The sequence below is a fragment of the Acinonyx jubatus genome, chromosome D2 (genome assembly GCF_027475565.1).
Source record: "Acinonyx jubatus isolate Ajub_Pintada_27869175 chromosome D2, VMU_Ajub_asm_v1.0, whole genome shotgun sequence".
Taxonomy (NCBI): Eukaryota; Metazoa; Chordata; class Mammalia; order Carnivora; family Felidae; genus Acinonyx; species Acinonyx jubatus.
The window spans coordinates 83,431,904-83,454,021 of NC_069393.1; the positions used below are offsets into that span (position 1 = coordinate 83,431,904).

At 50.7% G+C, this 22,118-nt stretch overlaps 1 long non-coding RNA gene across 1 annotated transcript in view; it reads left to right on the plus strand.

Annotated features, from left to right (window-relative positions):
* The first annotated feature begins 955 nt into the window (after positions 1–955).
* LOC113600359 (uncharacterized) overlaps positions 956–22,118 on the plus strand; it is a 323,672-nt gene continuing 302,509 nt past the window's right edge. The window contains exon 1 of the long non-coding RNA XR_008291962.1: positions 956–1,749. This is a non-coding gene — a long non-coding RNA (uncharacterized LOC113600359). The remainder of the gene's footprint in view (positions 1,750–22,118) is intronic.

The following is a 22,118-nucleotide window of genomic DNA, read 5'->3' on the forward strand; positions in this document are numbered from 1 at the left end:
GCAAAGGGTTGGGCTGTGGGGCCAGAGCACCTGCCCTCACACCTGAGTCACTCAGGTGATTCGGGTGAATTAGCACGAGGTCTGGGCTCCACTTCCTCCAATGTGAAGTGGGAGGATTACTCAGCCGCAGCCTGCCGGGTGGGGGTGTGTGCAGGTTAAGCGAGTTCTTGACTGCTGAGGGCTCTGAACAGGGAGGGCTGGGGCAGGGAGGGTTATAGCATCACCTGGGACATGCCCGTTTTACACGAGTAAAACCTGGCATGGAACCGCGTGCGGAGGAGGCTGCTGTGTTTGTTCTACACAAGCTGCGTGTTCGTGCCAGCGCGTGAACACGTTTGTTGGAAGGGCCCGGGATTTCAGGTGATTTTAGGAAATAATTTGTTCAATCAGGGGCGTGATTTTGCTCTTGCACGTCGAATGCTTTCACTCATTCACTGTTTGAACAATATCCGCTGGGTGTGCCATGGCCGTGGAGAACAAGACTGTCAGTAAAGACACAGACACGGTGCCTCCTGGAAGGGGGAGCCAGGATTCCACAGGCACATAATTAATCACTTAATCACGAGTGCCTGAGAGCCAGAGTTGGGGGGGGGGGGCTGCCTTCTTTCTGGAAGCCGGCCTGCTGGGGCTGATCTCTGACAGATAAGCAGGGATTCCCAGAGGAAAGGGGGGGTATTCTTGCAAAGGGGGCAGCAGGTGAGAAGGCCCGGGAGCTGGGAGGGGAGCAGGTGGCAGGGGAAGTCCTTTAAGGAAACAAAGAGCCAAGTAGAAAACAGCCAGAAAAGGGCTTTGCAGGGCAGGGCAGGGCGGGTGGAAATGTGATAAATGTAGGGTTTAAAAATATATCCCGCCCCCCACCCCCTGCCCAATGGAGGGCGGGCTCCAGGCCACAGAGACACCTGGGGAGAGGTGAGGGTGGCTAGGATGGGGGGCTCTGGATAGGGGGATGAACTGATTGCCTTAAAAGACAACCTAATTTAAATTCAGAGAATCTCACTGTTTAACCTCATTAAAAAGGAATGCGGCTTAACACAGGAGGGCTGGGTAAATTAACACCTGAATTGCTGGGAACACATGCAGCCTGGATTAAAACCTCTTTAAAGCAAATAAATATCCAAGTGAACCCTCAGGCTGGCTCCACCAGCTGCTCCTGGGGGTGGGGGGCAGGGCCAGGAAAAGGCCACGGGGTGGGTGCCCTAGCCGGGCCATGCACCCCCTCTGCTCTGCTCCCCAGGACACCCGGGTGGGCTCAGAGGCCGCGGTCTGAGACAAGCTGGCCACCTTCCCAATCTGTCCCCAAATTTCCTGAGGCGCTGCCAGCGGGGAGGGCTGGCTGGATTTAAAGGGAATGAAAAACAGAGAGATCTTGGCAGGCTCTTCTGAAGGCCGGGCCTCCAAGGCCAGTGCTCCGCCCAAGGCCTGGGGCCGCCTGCCTGACAGCAGCTCTCACTGTGATAGCGACAGGCCAAGGCCACTGGCCACCCCACCATCTGCCAGTGGGAGATGGACAGCTGCCTGAAGCAAGGGCTCTGGCAGGGCCACTTACCCAGGACATCCCCTCAGTGACCAGTGATTAGCGACGGGAAGGAGGAGCAGAGAGATCGCGTCCTCCGGCCCCGCAGCTTGCCTCTGAGGTGAGCCCCGGGCACTTCAGCGAGCTTCCTGAGTGGCCGTGTCCCCGTGGGGCTTTTCCGGTGCTCGAAGGAAATGTTTTGCTGTCCTGTGCACGGCATCCCGGCTTTCAGCCTGGTAGGTCTGCAGCACGGGGAGGCTTCCAGGCACCCGGTCAGGTGCCCTGGTTTTCTCGGTGGAGGACAAGCCGAGGCTCTGTGCTCGGCAGCTCTGGGGCAGAGCCTGGTGGCTCCTGGATGCCTGGCCCAAGCCATGAAAGCAGAACAGGAAGCCCAGCCTCCACAGGACGCAGGGAGGGCGGGCTCTGGGCTTCTGATAGCGCGGGCTTAGGTGTCAGGACATCAGGAGGCTCTCGCCCCCGAGCTGTCCCTACAACCCCCCCCCCGCCCCCCCCCCCCCGACTGAGGCAGAAGCGGGCCCTTTCTCAGTTACCTCGGTGAAAACAGGGTGCGACCTCGGCTGATTCTGGAACCTGGGAAGATGGTGGATTCACGGGTTGAGCATCCCTGAGGGGGACGGGGTGGGTAACCCGGGGCCCGGAGATGTTGGAAACTCACCTTTGGGTTTGGACCTGGAATTTCCTCTCCAGAGCAGAGGAGTGTGGGAGCTCAGAATCGAGTTGGGGGGTCACTGCCTGGCAGCGGGTGGGCTCGTCGACGTCAGTTTGGACATGGTCTGTTTCAGGTGGCAGGTGGCCCAGCCAGCCCCGGCAGTAAAAGGACGCGTGGGCTCGTGAGCCCAGACAGTCCTGGGCGCCGGGCTGCTGGGAGGCCCCGGGATCAGCGTCCTGGCTCCCACTCTCAGCTCTGCCCCTGGCGCGGCCTCCTTCCTCAGGGCAGAAAGGGGCACATAGCTCTGGCCACTTCCCCCTTTGCTCTCATTTCCCTGGAGAGACCGAGGCATTGGGTCTCTTTGGCCACCATCATCCCGTCCCGTGACCTGGGCCGGCTGACCCCTAAACCGACCACGGAGACGGGAGGAGCGGCTCTGCTGACAGCTCCAGCCCTGGAAGCCGGTGTTCATGGCAGTGTGTGGGGTGGGGATCGGGGAGCATCAGTCTGCTCGTGGGCCACCATGTCCACTGCATTTGGGGGTTCTCTTAAATCCATCCATCCATCTTTCTTTCTTTTTTACTTAAGTATTTATTATGGGGCAAGCACTGATTTAAGCACTTTGCAAGTAGTGACTCAATTAATCCTATGAAGTACCATTAGTTTCATATTACAGTTGAATAAACTGAGGTCAAGAGGGGTTGGATAACTTTCCCCAGTCAACCAGAATTTGAACGGGTAATGTAGCTCTACGGCCCACATTCTTTTTTTTTTTTTTGGTGGAGTTTTTATTTTATTTTATTTTATTTATTTCATTGATTTTGGGGATGATTTTGCCCATTATACTTTTATTTTATTTTTTTAATATGAAATTTATTGTCAGATTGGTTTCTACACAACACCCAGTGCTCATCTCAACAGGTGCCCTCCTCAATGCCCATCGCCCACTTTCCCCTCCCTCCCACCGCCTAAGTCCATCTTTCTAGGTACTTTTGCTTTTTTCTAAAGTCAGTACATTTTCATTGTTGAATTTCTGAATATTGTCATTTACAGTATAGTGGCTTAAAGTTGTAATTGCCAAAACAACCCTGGGCAGAAAAGGGGATTTGTTGGCTTGTGTAAATGGACACGCAGAATGAGATGTTGTTTTGCTGTCAATGATGCTGTCCTGCTGTATGATGATGTATGATGCATGATGGTGCATGATGTATGATGGTTATGATGATGTGTGATGTATGATGATGTATGATATATGATGTATGATTATGTATAATGTATGATGTATGATGCATGACGGCATATGATGATATATGATGTGTAATGTATGATGACATATTATGGTGTATAATGTATGATGGTTATGATGTATGATGTGTGATGTATGATAACGTATGATGTATGACGATGTGACGATGTATGATGGTGTAGGATGTCTGATAGTGCATGATTTATGATGGTTATGATGTGTGATGTGTGATGAGGTATGATGGGTGCATGATGACATATGTGTGATGTATGATGCATGATGCTGTGTGATGCGTGATGGTGTGTGATAATGTATGATGATGTGTGACGTATGGTGATGTATGATGATGTCAATGATGAATGTGGTGCTGTCCTGCTGTAGGGACCAGTGGCCCTGTGGCTGCAGTTTTGGGTATAGAAGACTCTTCTGTCCGCGTGGTCCTCAGAGCTGTGCCTACGTGGCCCTTTTCCTCCCCAGATGTCCCACTTGGAGGTCCCTGGGACAGGGGCCAGTAGAAGGGGCTCCCTGGGCCTTGGAGAGGACCCTCCTCCATGGGGGGGGGGGTCAGAGGTGTGTCCCACTGTTGGGAGCATTCAAAAGTGGGCCACACACGTGGCCGTGGCAAACAGAGACAGCCCCATTTCTCAGCGATTCTGTGCAGAGCGCCTTGTCTTGTTATTGCCGTTAAAGGTGTAGAGTGGCAGCATCTCATTGGTGGTGCTTTGTGGCATCAGTTTCTTCTGAAGTAGACAATAGTGCCAGCAAATTAGTGCAGTTTCTGGACCTACTGTTTAGTTCTAGTGGCCGTCCTTCCATTGAGTGAGTCCAGCACCTGACGTGAACGTATCATGCCATGAGGGAGGGCCAAGGGCTTTCTTTTCGTACGAATATCCAGTTGTTCCAACACAATTTGGTGGAAAGACTCCTTTTTTTGTTAGGTTGCTCCCGTGCTTTTGTTGAATCTGTCTTGCTCTCTCTATTCTCTTTCACCGATACATTTGTTGGTACTCTATGCCCGTGTCACATCGCCTTGATTGCTATAGCTTTGTAGTAGGTCTTCAAGTCAGGTACTCTAGTCCTCCAACATTATTCTTCTTTTCTAAAACTGTTTTGGCCATTTTAGGTAGTTTGCATTTCCATACAGATTTTGGAACCAGCTTGTGAATTTCCACATAAAAGCCAGTGTGCGTTTGATTTGGATTATGTTAAATTTATAGAGAAGTTTTGGGGAAATTGACATCTTAATATTGAGTCCTCAAAGCCACGAGTGTGGGATGTCTCTTCACTTGTTTAGGTCTGACTTCATGTCTCTCAGTAATATTTTATGGCTTCTAGTGAACAGGTCTTGCATGTGTTTATTGAATTTACTAAGTGTTTTATTTTTTGATGTGATTGCAAAAGGAATTTAAAAAATTTCATTTTCCACTTGTTGCTAGGATATAAAGTTATAGTCTATTGCTGTATTTTAAACATGTGTTCTGTGACCTTATTAGTTATAAAAGTTGTTTTATAAATTCCTTAGAATTTTCTATGTAAACAGTGGGGTTTTCTGCAAATAGGTAATATTACTGCTTCTTTTCTAATCTCTGTTCTGTTTGTTTGCTTTTTCTTGCCTTATTATAATGGCCAGGACTTCCAGTAGAACATGGAGTGTAAGTAATGAGAGTAGACATCATCACATCAATCCTCATATTAAGGGAGAGGCATTCAGTCTTTTTCAACATTCAGTATAGCTTTAACTTTGGTTTTTGTGTGGATCCCTTTAACAGACCGAAGATGTTTCTTTCTAGTCCTGGTTTGCCAACATTTTAAAAATCGTGAATGGTTGTCGAATTTTGTCAAATGGCCAAGTGCTTTTTTTGTGACTGTTGAAATGATCATATGTTTTCTTTTATTCTGTTAATAGCATAACTTAACATTTATTGCTTTTTGAATGTTAAACCTGCCTTGTAGGGACGCCTGGGTGGCTCATTGGGTTAAGCTTCTGACTTCGGTTCAGGTCATGATCTTGCGGTCCGTGAGTTCGATCCCTGTGTCCAGCTCTGTGCTGACAGCTCAGAGCCTGCAGCCTGCTTTGTATTCTGTGTCTCCCTCTGTCTCTGCCCCTCCATTGCTTGTGCTCTGTCTACATTCTCAAAAATAAATAAATGTTTAAAAACAAAAACTTGCCTTGTATTCCTGGGAAAATTTTCACATGGTCGTGTGATATTATCCTCTATGTTACTAAAGTTTGCTAAGGAAATTTGGATCTATGTTCATGTGAGTTTCTTCCACTATAGTGTAATTTTCAGGCTGTTGTATTAGAATTCTTTTGGCCTGATATAATGGATTGGCGAAGGTTCCCTCCTCCATTATTTTTTGAAAGAGTTTGTATGAGAGTGGTGTTATTTTTCTCTTTAACAGATAGATAACAGGGCTATTCAGAGTTTCCGCTTCATTTTGTGTCAAATTTGGTAAGCTGTGTATTTTTCACGGAATGTGTCTGTTTCATGTAAGTTGCTCTATTTGTTGGTGTATAGTTATTCAAATACTCCTCTATTTCCCTTTTAAAATCTGTAGGTCCTGTAGTAATACTCTATTCATTGTTCCTCTTTCTCTCTATCAATAACAGCTAGGAATTCCTTCCTTCCTTCCTTCCTTCCTTCCTTCCTTCCTTCCTTCCTTCCTTCCTTCCTTCCTTCCTTCCTTATTTTGAGAGAGAGAAAGAGACGCTATGAGTGGGGAAGGAGCAGAGAGCCAGAGGATCCCAAATAGGCTGCACACTGTCAGTGCAGAGCCTGATGTGGGGCTTGAACTCACAAATCATGAGATCATGACCTGAGCCAAAATCAAGAGTCAGATGCTTAACTGACTAAGCCACTCAGGTGCCCCTAGCTGGGGATTTATAAATTTTGTTGCTCTTGTTTTTTTTTGTTTTTGTTTTTTCCATTTCATTGATTTATGGCTTTATCATTTCCTTCCTTCTGTTTAATTTAGGTTTACTTTGCTCTTCTTTTACTGGTTTTTGAGTTATGCATTAGTTCATTAATTTTTGAACTGCCTTTTTCTACTATTTAAAGTGGTAAATATCACTCTAAGCAAATCCCAAAGTCAACTAGTTGTATTTTCATCACCATTCAATTTGAATATTTTCTAAATTTCCCGTGTGTTTTCTGAGACATGGATTATTTCGAAGTAGGTTGTTCAATTTCCGCACATTAGCAGTGTTTTGATGTATTGTTAATTTCTAACTTAATTCCACTTTGGTCAGAGAATATACTTAGTATGATTTTAACCCTTTTATATTTAATGTCTTATTTTATTGGCCCATATATGGCATATCCTGGTGCACATGTTCTGTGGACTTGCCAAGAATGTGTATTATGCAGCTTTTTGGTGGAGTAAACAGTAAATCTGTAGCTTTACTCATTTTTAATCTACTGTATTAATTTATGAGGGATGGAAATTAAAGTCTTCAACAGTACTTGTGGGATTGTCTATTTATCCTTTTTGAAAAAAAGATGTTTATTTTGAGAGAGAGTGCAAGCAGGGAGGGGCAGAGAGAGAGGGGGGGAGAGAGAGAATCCCAAGCAGGCTCTGAGCTGTCAGCTCAGAGGGCTTGAACTCATGAACCATGAGATCGTGATTTGAACCCAAATCAAGGGTTGGATGCTTAACTGGCTGAGCCACCCAGACGCCCGAGGAATTGTCTATTTATCCTTTTAATTCAATTTTTGCTTCATAGAGTTTGACGTTCTATTACCTGTGTGCACGTATATGATTACTTTTCCTATTTGGTCATATATCATTCACAGGTGACCCTCGGACAAAATGGGTTTAAACTGCATGGTCCACTTAGATGGGGATTTTTTTTTTTTTTTTTAGATAAATACAGTCTAGTGCTATAAATGTATTTTCTCTTCCTTATGATTTTCTTAGTAACATTTTCTTTTCTGCAGCTTACTTTATTGTAAGAATACAGTGTGTAGAACCTATATCACACAAGATACGTGTTAATCGACTGCTTCTGTTACCAGTAGGGCTTTGGTCAACAGTAGGCTTTTTGTAATGAAGTTTTTGGGAAGTCAGGTTATACAGGGAATCTTGACCACCCTGGAGGCTTGTGCCCCTAACTCCTGTGCTTTTCAAGGGTCAACTGTAATTTCTTCGTGGGTCCTATCCCTTGTGAGTGATGTGTTAGAGACTCTGGATTCTGTTCTGGGCCTCCAGAGAGTACTTATTTTCTTTGCTAAGCAGACAGTATACATGCCTTTGAATTCAAACTTGAAATCCCCTCTCTTGTAGCAAGTAGTTCATGTCTAATTCAGTTCTTTCAGCCTTCGGGCTGTGCCAGAGCCTGCCTGCACATGTGCTGTTAAGTGGTTGGCCAGGTGCTTGGGCTGAGTTTACATGCAGAATCCCCTTCTCCTGCCCTGACTCTCCCCTCCCCGTGTTCCCTGTTTACTCTCCAGTGGATGTAGTTTCCCCTAGCTCTCTCCTCTGGTTCTGGAAGCTGGGGATACTGAGGTTCTGCTCCTCAAATTTAGCTGCTCTGGCTGTCTCAGCTCTGGGTCTGCTCTTAGACTCAAAGTCATGAAAATGGGAAACTCACCCCACACTGTTCCCTTCTTCCGAATGTCCACTCCCCTCTAGCGTCTGCCTGCTCTTGACCACTCTTCAGTGCCTTCAGACTTAAAAAAAAAAATAGTCTGAAGATTTTAGGTGTTATCTGTGGGAAGGATGGTCCAACAGGAGCTATTCGTCCATCTCCAGAAGTGAAATGGTCCATCTGCTTTTTATTTTCTAAGACATTGCTGTTGACCTATATACTTTGATTCTGTCTTTGTGAACCTATGTTATTTTATCATTTTGATATTATTCCAATGGGGCTTTTGTAGGGAGCAGCTTTGCACTCGACTATTCAAGTTATCACATTTAGTCCAAAGTCTAGAGTGTTTTCTCTTTTTTGAATAATTTCAAAAAAATTTCTGGGTTGAAGGACATAAATGCTTTCAAAGCTTATAAGTTGACATGTCGTAGGGTATGGTTTTATCTATTTGTTCCCCCTCCAGCAGGAATAGACCTTGTCTGCAGGGGCCTCCTGCTTTTCTTTGTTCTCTCTGATGGTGGGAGAGACCCACAGTTATGTCTGGAGCCCCAGCCAGGACAGTCTACAGTCGTTGGGCAGAATACCCAGAGGGAAGGCTGTTTCTAGCCCAAGAAGTAAATCCCTAACTTTCTTGACTGATCTAAGCCTATATGTCCTTGGGCATAGTTCAGTTCTCACTGGGTTGTGTTTACATTTTTTACCATCTCTACCTCTGCTCATCTAATCACCTTGCCTCGAGATAGGATTGTGGGTTTATCATGAAATCAAACTCCCACTCATTTAAAGAATCACAGTAGCATAGGGGCGCCTGGGTGGCTCAGTCGGTTAAGCGGCCAACTTCGGCTCAGGTCATGATCTCGCAGTCCGTGAGTTCGAGCCCCACTTCGGGCTCTGTGCTGACAGCTCAGAGCCTGGAGCCTGTTTCAGATTCTGTGTCTCCCTCTCTCTGACCCTCCCCCGTTCATGCTCTGTCTCTCTCTGTCTCAAAAATAAATAAACGTTAAAAAAAAAAAAAAAAAAAAAAGAATCATGGTAGCAGAGAGCCGTAGAGGAAACCATTAGGTCTTATATGAGGTGCTGTTTGACTTGACCCTGGAGACTGTGCAGTAGTTAGGTTGGTTCTCAGAGGCGGACATAAACCAGCAGCTTCATGGTTGACCAGGGGAGAAGCCGGCAGCTTGACGATGTCATTGATCTGGCACTAGCCCAGCACACCGGGTCACCTCCTCCGTAACCAGTCAGAATCCCAGGGGGCTCAGCTACGGCCGCCTTGTCTTCTTTTCTTTGACTGCTTTATGACACTTCCTGTGGACAGGGAGTTTCAGTTCTGCTCAGCCTATCAAATGGCCAGAGACAGAGGCCAGAGGAGCCGCAGAGAGAACGTCGGTGTCAGCTGCGCAGAGAACAGCCACGGTTTCAGGAGGGCTCCCCTGCCTGGCGGAAGGCTGATGGTTCAAAAAATCCTAAGTAAGCTGTTACTGCAGGAATGCACCTGAGCCTTGAATTGTGGTTTTAAGGGGGAGGAGAGGCAGGGTGAGGAAAATATCTGCTCAAAGTGTGATCCGTGGCCCCGAAGCACCTGGGAACTTGTAGCTTCAGAGCCATGCATCTACATCTTGACGAGACTTCCACCCCCACCCCAGGGGATTTCAGGTACCGTAAGATTCAGCCATTCATCTAGGAAGGCATGTCATGAGTGAAGGCCCTCACCCGAGAAATGCACTCGGGCTTTCTTAGGTAACACTCCAGGGTGGAGGCTGACCTGGTGACACAAAGATAGGAACAGTGTTTCCCAGCCAGAAAAGGCGCCCTTGGGATAGCTCTGCATTTGCTCCACAGCATGGAGAAGCATAGACATCACAGGGCTTGGTTTTTCTACATGATTTAAAGCCCACCTGTAAGCCCCTGTTCAGTGGCATTGGCGAGATGTCCGGCGTGGACCCTTATCAGCACACCGCTCCCGTCTCTGGGGTCTGTGCCCCCTGGGGGGCCCTCCTGCCTGCTCTCCCGGCTGGCAGGGATCTGGAGATAGATGGGTCTGAGCTTCTCAAGAGAACCCCACATTTGCTGGCATTACTTTTCTTCCTGGGAGGGAGAAAGGATTCCTTGCTCACAGAAAGCATTTTTACAGATTACCTGTGCTGCAGCAGGAGGTGTTTTTAGAATCCCCTTCCTTTTTTTTTTTTATTTTATTAAAACAATTTTTTTAGCATGTATTCATTTTTGAGAGGCAGAGAAAGAATGCAAGTGGGGGAGGGGCAGAGAGAGGGAGACCCAGAATCCGAAGCAGGTTCCAGGCTCCGAGCTGTCAGCACAGAGCCTAACGTGGGGCTTGACCCCACGAACCGCGAGATCATGACCTGAGCTGAAGTCAGATGCTTAACTGACTGAGCCCCAGGCCACCCCAGAATCTGTCTGCTTCTAAATTGCCTTTTGATCTCACCAAGAACACTTGTGCTGATGACGCGGGACTTGCAGGGTGGGTCCACCCCTCTCCGTTTGACATGGCCAGTGTTGAGGAGCAGACAGACCGGGTGGGGTGCTCTGTGGGCCTTCCTCTCCAGGTTGGAGACAGTGGTGCGGACAGTCTCCCGTGGACTCGGGATCAGACTGGATCTGAGAACCCCTGAGATCCACGTAATTGTGTTGATTTCAACGCCGGTGTGACAAACACTTGTCTTCTTTCTGGGGAAGTCGGAGGCAGACAGAGCTGAGCCGCGGTTAGATACAATTAGAAGCGCTTTACAGTTTTTATCGAGTTGCACACATCAGAGACCTTTCAGGCCAGGCTGGCCTCCAGGCAGGGCACCACCCCTCTCTGGTTTTCCAGGGGCCTCCCCTGGTTTTTGACTTTGTTTCAGAGCATGGACTGCAAAGGCCCGTTGGGGGGTGCGGGCTTGGCTTTTCCAGGCAAGGCCTGGGGCTGCAGCCGAAGGTTCTTCCTGGGCACGTAGAGAGACAAAGGGTTCTAGAGGTGATGACGAGTCTTACCATAGTGAGGTAACCAGTGTCCCCCAAAAGATAAGTCCAGGTCCTAACCCCGGGTACCTGTGAATGTGGCCTCAGTGGAAAATAGGGTCCTTCATCTGCAGATGAAACTAAGGGTCTCGAGATGAGATCCTCCTGGATTAGGGTGGCAGAGTCCTTAGAGGCACAGGGATGGAGAGGACACACAGAGACGCAGGGCGCAGGGCAAGGCCGCGTGAAGCTGGACACAGAGATGGGGATGATGTGGTTGCAAGCCAAGGGATGCCTGGGGCTGTCAGGAGAGGGCAGAGGCAAAGAAGTTTCCTCCCCCAGAGGCCCTGGAGGGAGCAGAGCCCTGCTGTCACCACAACTCCTGACATCTGGCCTCCAGCACCCTACGAGAATAAATCCATAAATCCGCAGTTTGTGCTAATTGCTCTCATGGCCCCAGGACACTAACACGCCTCCCTTCTTCAGAAACCGGCAGCCCAGCCCCGTCCTGGCAGCCCTCTGCCCTTGGCAGTGATCTCTCCCCTTGCTGGCCTCACTCCCCATTCCAATTGGGCCAGTCTGTGCTCTGATGGGCTGTGTCCCCCTGGCTGCCCTTTTTGGCTGTAGCCCCAGTTATTTTGATGTTTCCTTTATGTCCACAAATGGGGAGGGTGTTTCTGCTGCCAGGGATTCAAGTCTTTGCCAGGTGCCCAGCAGTCGGTCTTGTTCTTGTGGTATTTTTACAGCCTAAATTAACTCCTAAGGAACTGGTACAAATTGCTCTCTGCAGCTTGGGTCAGAAAGAGGCCGGCATCCGCTGCGAAAGGTCTGGCTGACCCTGGGGGCGCTCGGATGCCAGAGTGGTGGGCTCAGTCCTGGGCTCCTTTCCACCTTGGGCTGAGTTCCTGGCTGAGGTATGCCAAGGTGGGGACTCCCCTGTGAGCCGGGCTTATCCGAGGACCTCACCCTCCATGAACAGTCAGCGGGAAGAGCTGGGAGATCATCCAGAAGAGGCATTGGGTGCAGGAGTGCTGTTTGAATTTCAGAGAAACCTGAAGCAGTGAGTGACAACAGGTGCTTGTTAGGAAAATGGGTCTGATGGTCTCAAGCCCTAGGTAGGCAGGAGATCCATGGCTAGAAAAGGAAATTAATTTTTTAGAGAGCTGAGGTGGCTCTTGGGGGCACATCCTTGTGAATATCAGTGGGGTCTCTGGGCAAGCATTGCAGGGCCCAGGGCTGGAGGGCTCCCCTCCCCTCCCCGCCCCGCCCAGCCTCGCAGCCTGTTCTGCTCTGAGCCTCCAGCCTCTGCCACTCGGCTACCAGATGACCCGAGCCTGGGGTGACCTCGGTGGAGGACACTTTCCAGAGTTTGTCTGTCCTTTCCCTACTTCCTGTTCAGCCTCGAAAGGCTTACTTCTGTGCTCACGGCCAATACATTTAAAATAAAAGGTTGTGACTTGGTAACTATGCAAGAGCATTCACAGACCACCCTGTATTGCAGAATCACAGAGAAAACCAGAGTTTTGCGTTAGACACGACCACGGCCCCTAAAGATGTCCATGTCTCGATCCCCAAAGCTGTTAATGTGCGGCCTTGCCTGACAGAGGGAACTTTGCAGATGCAGTTAGATCAGGGACCTAGAGGTGGGGGACCTGGGTCATCTGGGTGGATCCAGCGTAATGGCAAGGGTGCGTGCCAGAGGGAGGCGGGGGATCAGCGTCCGATGACAGGCAGAGGTGGGGGCGGTGTCAGGACGGGCCCAGGAGCCAAGAATGAAGGCAGCCTCTAGAAGCCAGCAAAGACAAGAAATGGGTTCCTCCCTGAAGCCTCCAGAAGGAGCATCGCCCTGCCAGCGGCTTGTGTGGAGCACATCCTACCTCCGGATCTGCAGAGGAATCCACGTGTGTGGCTTTGAGCCACCAGCTTTGTGGAAGTTTGTTACTGCAGCCACGGGAAGCTGGCCTGGTGATAAGGAGGCTGAGGGGTAACGGGAGACACCGTCGGCACTGGGCTGGGCCTCGGGGCCTCGGGGGATTGTGGCCACGGGGGCGACTGGGAGAGGGGCTGCACAGCTCAGAGTGGGGAAGGCCCAAGGCCCCTCCTGGCTCCGAATCTGAGTTTGAGGCATCACACCAAGGGTGTCTCCCTCTTCGGTTTCTGATGCTTCTGGAGGCTTCCAGTTAAGATGTTATATTCGAGGGGCGCCTGGGTGGCTCAGTCAGCTAAGCATCCTAGTGTTGATGCCGTTGCGGGTTGTGATCTCATGGTTTTGAGTTCGAGTCGCATGTCGGGCTCTGCACTGAGCACGAAGCCTGCCTGGATTCTCTGTCCCTCTGCCTCTGCCCCGCCCCTGCTCATGCTCTGTGTCTCAAAATAAATAAACGTTTAAAAAATGGTATTACATTCGAGGGGCATCTGGGTGGCTCAGTCGGTTAAGTGTCTGACTCTTGATTTCGGTGCAGGTTGTGATCTCAAGGTTGTGGGATTGAGCCCCACATCGGGCTCTGCCCTGAGCGTGGAACCTGCTTAGGATGTTCTCTCTCTTTCTCTCTCTCTGGCCCTCCACCACCTCTCAAAATAAATAAATAAATAAACGGTAAAAAAAAAAAATACATTACATTCAAAATGCAAAAGATCTCGGGGCGCCTGGGTGGCTCGGTTGGTTAAGCGTCCGACTTCGGCTCAGGTCGTGATCTCGAAGTTCGTGGGTTCGAGCCCTGCATCAGGCTCTGTGCTGACAGCTTGGAGCCTGGAGCCTCCTTCGGATTTTATGTTTTCCTCTCTCTGCCCCTTCCCCGCTCATGCTCTCGCTCTGTCTCTCAAAGATGAGTAAACGTTAAAAAAAAAAAATGCAAAAGATCTCTGAGCAGACTGAAAGTAAGACTGGGGATCCCGGAGTGCAACTGTAGACCCGGCGGGCAGTGTCCCTACCTCGAGGGCCTAGAGCCCCACCTCTCTGCCTTCCTCTCCGCGTGTCCCCCTGTGCTGGCTCCAACGGGTGGGATTTACTTCTGTGTTGCCGCAGCCTGGCTGAGGAGAAACCCTCTCTGACGCCCTCTGCCTTCCCACAGCTGTGGGAGCCACGCGACATCTACTTATGCAGAACGCTGAGTTGATCGCTCACCGAGATTGAGATCTGCAGCAAGCACTTGCTTTGCTGGTCCGCTGAGCAGCACGTGGGGAAAATGCGCAGTTAATGATACAGTATAAACTAGAGAGCTCCGCTCTCATAATAATTTTGTTATGGTCAATCTAAGCCTAATATCCTCTCTCACAGCGTTTGCTGCCGTCCTGAATCTTTCCTCTGAAAAGCAGTAATGGGAAGGCCATCAGCAGAGCTTATGGGAAAACGATCGTGCTTAAAACGACCAGGGCTGCTGACTAACAGCACCGCTGCCTCGTCGGGAGTGACCCCCGTGTCTGCAGCCCGGGAGGGCTCCGCCCAGCGCCCGCCTGCCGCCTGCCCGGCATCCCTGCCTCTCCCGTCCCCTCTGCAGGGAGGGCTTCACAGATGCCCAGGGGCACCTGGGGAGTAGGGCACCAAGGGCCACTGGCCTTCCAGGCGGCGGACAGCAGCTTGGCCGCAGCGGCTCGCCTCTCCCTTGGCCACCAGGGCGAGCTCCCAAGGGGCAGAGCACCCCCCGCTCCCCGTGGAGGCCTTTGCTGGGGGTCAGGCTTGTGGCCAGGTGGGAGGCCACGTTAGGGATCACCTGCCACGTGGCAGCATCAGTAAAACCTGTGAGGTTTTCAGAACGGCAACAGAGGCTCAGACTTGGTCTCCGCCAGCATGGCTGGACTCCACGGGCCTGCTGTTCTAGAACCTTCCAGCAGCTGAACAAGCAAGGAGCTCCGCTTTGCGCCCCGCGCAGGTTGATGGGGTTCCCTTTGCCTGCTGACCAGCCACAGGTCTCAGGACCCGCCTTTCGGGGAGTCTCTGTGAGACGTTCTAGGAAGAGCAAAGAGGGACAGAACTCCTGGAAAGCCACCGGTGGCCACGGTGTGGGGCAGGAGTGACAGTGGCCACGGCCTGGGGCAGGAGCGACACTTCTCTGTACTCGCAGACAAGCCCCTCCTTCCGGGAAAGCGAACAAACAGATGAGCGAAAACAGCAGAGGTAACAATGGAGAGCCTGCTTGCACAGTACTTCCATCTCCCAGGAGCCACGGAGGGAGGCATCCTGTGACTGGCCGTGGCCGTGGGTCCTGCCACACTCTGTGGGGCGGTGTCCACGCGCAGCGACGCTGTCGGGCCAGCTGCTCTGAGGGCCATGGTTGGGCCCAGCATGTTTGGTAGAGTTTGGGGACGCGGGCATGACAGCTCACGGATGATGGCATCCTCCCCCGAGACTTCGCAGGGCATGTGACTCCCTTCCCTGAGGGGACGAACGAGCCTTCTGGCGCCTGCTCTGGGCTTCCTCACGGACAACATGCAGACAGGGAGCTGCAGCCTGTCTCAGGGAAGCTGGGGACCGGGAAATGACGAAGGGCGGAGGTAACGGCAGCCTTAGAACAAAGCCCCACGTGCCTGGTGGCTTCACCGGCAGAAGTTCGTCTTCTCACGGTGCAGAGGCCCAGAACCCCCATCGGGGGCCTGAGGCCTCCTTCCTGGGCTTGCCGATGGCGCCCTCTCGCTGTGCCCTCCTGGGGTTCCCCCCCCCCCCCGTGTGCATGCACCCCTGGGTCTCCGTGTCGAAATTCCCCCTTCAAGGGACACCGGTCCTATTGTACCAGGGGCCACCCCAACGGCCTCATTTTACCTTAATCACCTCTTTGGGGGTCCTGTCTTTAGATACAATCACATTTGGGGGTATTGGGGGTTAAAGTTTCAACTCACAAATCTTGGAGGGACATAATTCAGCCCATCACATCCATGTATCTGTCAGCTGTTACTGTAATAACGTGAAGCAAGTCGCCTCAAAGCAAGACCCAACATTTATGTCTGCTCGACACCTGCAGGGTGGGGGCCAGGCTGCAGAGAGGCCACCTTGGGGCCGACTGAGGCCGGGGTGGCCCTGGGCTGCAGGCTGGGCTCGGGTCTGCCTCAAGTATCTCCTCTCTTCGGGCTCATTGGCCATTGATTCTGCTTTTCTCCTGTCATCATAGGAGAGCAAAGTGCACAGGCCTGGCTGGGTTGTATCCATCAGTCCCCTCCAGCCAACTCCAGTCTCATGTCGAGATTATAGGACTTTGCAGACAAATCTGCATTTATCTGTGTATCTTTTTAAAAAGCCTGCAACCTTTTCATTTCTATCACATGATGCTCATTTTTGCTAAACTTCTCTTAACTCACATCTCATCACTGAGCCTTTTGTCTTATTTTCCAGTTAGCCTGTTGCATTTTCCACTGAAACTCTCCCCTGTTCGGTTCCTGCGTTCGGTCCCCGGGTGTCTTCTGCACAGAGCCTCCCTGCAGAGCCCCCATACCTATGGTCAAGCACGTGATGGCTTCTCTCCTGACTGCACAGTTCTGCGGGGTGACAGAGGCCAGTTTGCTGAACAGAGAAAACATGGGAGCCGATGATGTCACACACAAACGTGGACTTTTCAATTGCCATTAAATTCAACAAAATACAACATGGTGGACCTTTGCGTTTTGTGGCGTTATGGAATCCACACTCTTAAGATTCGGGTTGTAGACATGTGCTTAATTTGCATTTTTATTGTTAGTAACAACAAATCTAGCATATTTTATAGGAATGCAAACTTTCTCCTTGAGCCTTCTTTGGTTTTAAGGGTAAATCTTACATCATCGTATGGTTTGTTACATATTTCGAAAGCAGATGCGTTTTTTTCTTCCTAAGCCATCCTGGGGACCCCAGATTTTCCAGCTCCCCGGTTGGTGCCTTACTGGCATTTTCTGGGCGCTTGAGTCTGAAGTTGGTCTCACTTCACTAGTCCTGGGATCCAAGATTAGAGTGAGTCATCTTTTTATTTTTTTATTGTGGAAAAATACACGTAAAACAAAATTTTACCATCTTAACCATTTTTAAGTATCCAGTTCAAGAGTTTTCATCTTTGCAAACAGAAACTCTGTACGTTCTGTGGAAAGAGAAACGGAGTCATATTAAATACTTTGAGTTTATTTGGGCAAAACTCGATTCAATTCAGGCAGCAGCAAATCTAGCAGATAAAAGGGGCTGAGGAACTGTACAAACTGAACCACTTTTGTGGACAGGAGGGAGTGGGCAGAAAAGCGGGTTGGCTCTTGCAAGGTCCCTTTCCTGCAAGGAATGGGCTGAGGCCCTCTTTGGGTGCTGGCCAGATGATCCTGGACTGAAAGGTTTAAGGTTCTGTTTCTAGGAGAGCCAAAACCTAGGTCAAGTTCAGTCTTGATCTGGTGATACGGGGCTTAGCATACCCGTGACTCAATTTTGGACCTGTCATCTTGTTTTGAATGCCATCAAGTGATAATTCCCTTTTCCCCTGAAGAGTCTTTTTGGGCTAAAAGACTAAAAATCATTTGCCGGCCACAGGTCATTTGCATGGTTGCTAGTGTGTGAACACGTGCTTTCCTTGGCAGCCTGGTAGCAGTGAATGCTGGTCCTGGGGCGTGAGGACACACGGCGGCCATGCGTGAGGCTGGGCAAGGCTAGGGAGCAGATGCCGGCCGCCCACATCCCCTCTGCCCACCTCCCTGAGTGGTGCTTAGCTCCTCTGCACTCTGGGAAGAGAAGACGCTGATCTTCCTCCTGGGAGAGTGGAGATCAGGCTGTCTCCCCACATGGGTTTGCACGCAGTCAGGGCTCAGCACCTGACTTTGGGAGTGTATGCAAAAGGCAAGAGCTGCGTGTTCCTCCGGCAAATCGAGGCCCGATCCCGAGGCCTGCTCTCCCTCCCAATGCAGGATCCCAGGATGTGAGCACTCAGGGTGGTGACCGTCCCCACGATGACTCCTTGGCACTGTCCTTCAGGCACCGGGGACCATAGCGTCCACTCTGCCCTCAGTCCAAGGAGCTCTCCTTGCCCCTCCCGTCGGCAGACCGCCCCGCCCCCCGCCGCGTGAGACCCTGGCCATGAAGCTGCCTCCTTCCCCCGCTGCTCCCTGCTGACCCAGGTGATGAACGGGGTAGGCCCCTCCCCGGCCAGCGCAGGTAATGGGCGGGAGGCCGGCCCAGCTTCGCTGCGCTGGGAGCCAATGGATCTTTAAATTGAGGTTTTTTAAAAAACTTGCAATCAGGTGGTTTGACCTTTGCTTCTAGAATTTGCTGCCATAACCTTTATTATCCTCCAAGGCAGCGCTGCCCTGGGCCGGCGTGTCTGAGCGATGGGACGGAGGGAATGAGAGATTGGTCTCCGCTGAGGCACACGACGTGCGGGCACAGCCGGTCTGACCTGGGGCGTTAGACATTCTGTCCTCAGACGGCGGGGAGGCCGCTGACAGCAACGCGGGCAGGGGGGGTCGGCTGCGGAGAACAACTTTGGATTCCAGTAAAATGGGTGAGGAGGCCCTGATACTGAGACCTTTTCAAGGAGAATTACCGTGTGGACTTCAGGCCCCTGACGGGCAAACGAGGGGTCTCTGACCTTTCCATAAGAAAGCACCCTGCTTATCAACCATTTCGTGTGATTCACATTCCGCGTGGTTTCACTAGCCACCCCCCCCTCCCCCCCCCCCCCCCCCCCCCGTTGCACGTGCGCGCGCGCACAGGTTATAATGCCCCCGTCCCTCCACCAATCAGAGACCTCTCTGACTTCTAGCCACGCCCCCATTACCACCAGCCACTACCACCATGCGAGTCACTGGGGTTTTGTCAAAGAAACTGGGGGGTTTCTGTGCGCACGCACGCCCGAAAGGGACACGTGGGCCCTGTTCTTCTGTTGGGAGCTGAGGAGCCCAGGCAGGAGCCTTGGATTAGTTGATCTCCATGCTCGAGTGGCCGATTTAGCAGATAAAAAATAGAAGAATCAGTATTTGCAAAGGCTTAACTACTAAAAAAGTATTTGTTGCTCATCTAAAATTAAGATGCAGGTGTGTGTCCCGCATTTTACATGGCGACACTACTGTGAGCCCTGCCTGCTGGTCAACCTGTGACACCGGGGTCTCTGCAGACACTCAGGGAAGAGGCTGGGGATGCTGTGAGTGACGAAAGACATGAAGGCCCAAGCCAGGGGGCTGGGAATGGGAATCCCCTCTGTCACAACTTGGACCTGAGTGGCTGGAGAGGACTGGAGGCCCACAGCGCTTTCCTGCAGCGTGCCGGGGTCCCCCTGTAGCGGGAGCAGGACCACGTGGGAGGCCGGGGGGATAGGGCCAGGGTGAGAGGGCGTTAGTGGGAGGGGCAGAGCCTCTGCTAGCCCCATCCCCACACGTGTGCTCCCACCCAACATCTTGCACTGAGCCCTGGCCAGGTCAGGCAGTTGCTTCGTCCCCCTTTGTTCATGCCTGATCACCTGTTCTCATGGGCTTCTGGGCTCTGGGTGAATTCTCTGGAGAAAAGGCTCTGCCCTGAGAGCTGAGGAAGCCAGGTCCTTCCAAAAGGCTGTGCCCCTGGGCAGGTGCCACAGTGTGCTTGTCTGTGAAATGGGAACCACAAGACGTACTCTGCCTTGCAATTTGCCCACAGAGATAAAGAGCAAACAACAAAGAGGTACCATCGCGTACGTCTTAGAATGGCCGAAATCCAGGCCACTGTCAACACCACAGGCCGGCAAGGGTGTGGAGCAGAAGGCGTGCTCATCCATCGCTGGGGGGGTGCAAAATGGTGCAGCTACTTTGGAAGACAGTATGGTGGTTTCTTGCCGTGATATTGTGATTTATAATTGCTATTGTATGTGGTCTTGGTCCCCACTTCTAGCACAAAGCTCCTAAAAACCTTAGAATTTCCCAAGTGATGAGAGCCATGGAAGTGTCTTTTGTTATGTTAATAAGGTGACGACTCTCAGAAGGATGAGGGCAGGTGGCCCTAGAGAATCAGCATCTGAACTTTCGTTCCACCTCCTGACATCTGGGGAGAGGACTTGAGCAGGAAGTTGAATCAGTGAATGCTAATGATTTTATCAACTGTGTCTATGGAATGAGCCTCCATAAAACCCCACAAGGATGGGATTCAGAGAGCTTCTGGGTTGGTGGCCCCTGGAGACGGAGGGAGAGTGGCCCCCGGGAGAGGGCATGGGAGCCCCTGTCCTTTCCCCATACTCTGCCCTATGCGTCTCCTCCGTCTGGCTGTTCCTGAGTTATATATCCTTTTATTCCGAGTCAGTAACCTAGTAAGTAAAATGTTTCTCAGACTTGTGTGAGCTGCTCTAGCGAATTAATCAAACCAGAGGGGGTGGGTCAAGGGAACCTCTGATCTATGGCTGGTTGGACAGAGAGAGAGAGAGAGAGAGAGAGAGAGAGAGGAGTCCAGGAGACAGCCTCATCTTGCCATTGGCCTCGAAAGTGGGGGCCAGCGGGTCTCAGGGTCTGATGTTCCTCCAGGTAGATGGTGTCAGAATAAATTGTATGTCACACGGCTGGCGTCAGAGAATTGCCTGGTGCTTTGGGAGCCCCCTCTGCCCCCACACATTGGACTTGGGCGTCCAGGGCACATTTACTTGGAGAACTGAACATACTCTTCCCAATTTTACCCAAAGGATTTGAAAACTTACGTCCACAAACAGCCTGGGTGTTTATAGCAGCTTTATTCATAATCGTCGAAACTTAGATGCGACCAAGACGTCCTTCAGTGGGTGATGGATAGATGTACTGTGGGCCATCCAGACAATGGAATATTACTCAGCTGTAAGAAGAAATGAGCTTTTAAGCTATGAAAAGACAAGTAGGAAGCTTAAATGCATTATTATAAAGTGAAAGAAACCAATCTGAAAGGCTGCACACTGGATGATTCCAATTACATGACGTTCTGGAAAAGGCAAAATTTGGAAACAGTAAAAAGATCAGCAGTCTCCAGAGGGCGGGGGAAGGGAGGGGTGAATAGGGAACACAGAGGATTTTTAGGGCAGTGAAATTACTCCGTGTGATACTGTAATGGTGGATACGGGTCATTACACATTTGTCCAAACCCATGGAGTGCGTCACACCAAGAGGTGAACCTAATGTAAGCTAATGAACCTAATGTAAGCTGAGTACTTCGGGGGATGATGACGTGTCGTGTAGGTTCATCCTTCGCAACAAAGACACCATTCTGGTGGGGGGGGGCATGGTAGTGGGGGAGGCTGTGCACACGTGGGGGCCGGGGATCTGTCTCTACCAGCCATTCAGTTTTGCTAAAAAAAAGTTCATTAAAAAAAACGTAAAAGCAGTGCATTAGTTAGGATGCTCCAGAGAAACAGAACCAATGGGATGTGTATGTGAAGAAAGACAGATTTATCTTAAGGAATTGTCTCACACGACTGTGGGGGCTCTAGGGCCCCGATCTGGAGGGCTCTGCTGACCCAGGGCAGAGCAGGTACAGCAGGTCTGGTGTGAAGGCTGCCTGCAGACGGGGTTCCTTCTGGCTCCAGGGACCTCGTCTTCTCAGAAGGCCTGATTGGAGGAGGTCCACCCACAGCATGGAGTCCTTTGCTTTCTTCACAGTCCACTGATTTGCAATGTTAATCATCTCGAAAATACCTTCACAGTGACCTCGGCTGGCATTTGACCAAATGTCTGGGTACCGTAGCCTAGCCAAGCTGACACGGAGAGGGAACCAGAACAGCAGGTTACAAATGTACTGTCACCTCCAAGTTATGGCTCGAGTTCCAGAAAGTGAGGAAGTTACCTTTGCAGTTTTTTTCTGTGAAAACTTCTTTATGGTCATGAAGATAACGCACCCTCACGTATTTAATGGTGAAATGGAGGGCAGAATAGAGAGGTAAGCGAAGGAGAAAGCTACTCCCGTGTTTCTCCCTCCAGGGGAGCAACTGCTCACATCTCTGCTAAGCTACTGCGTGCAGGCCCACGCACGTGCACACACACGCACAACTTTATAGAAACAAGACGACGTTGCACACGTTGTAAGCTCCTGTCTTCACTCAGCAGCACCATGAACCTGCATGAAGGAATGTTGGTATAGATCATTCTCATTAACGGCTGCATTACTTTCCATTGAATCGATGTATCATCACTTACATATGGTCATGGGTGTCAGCTTGCTTTGCCGTGATTTGAATGTACGTATATTGTGCACGGTTGTATAGTGATCTGCTTGGGACAGATTCCCGGG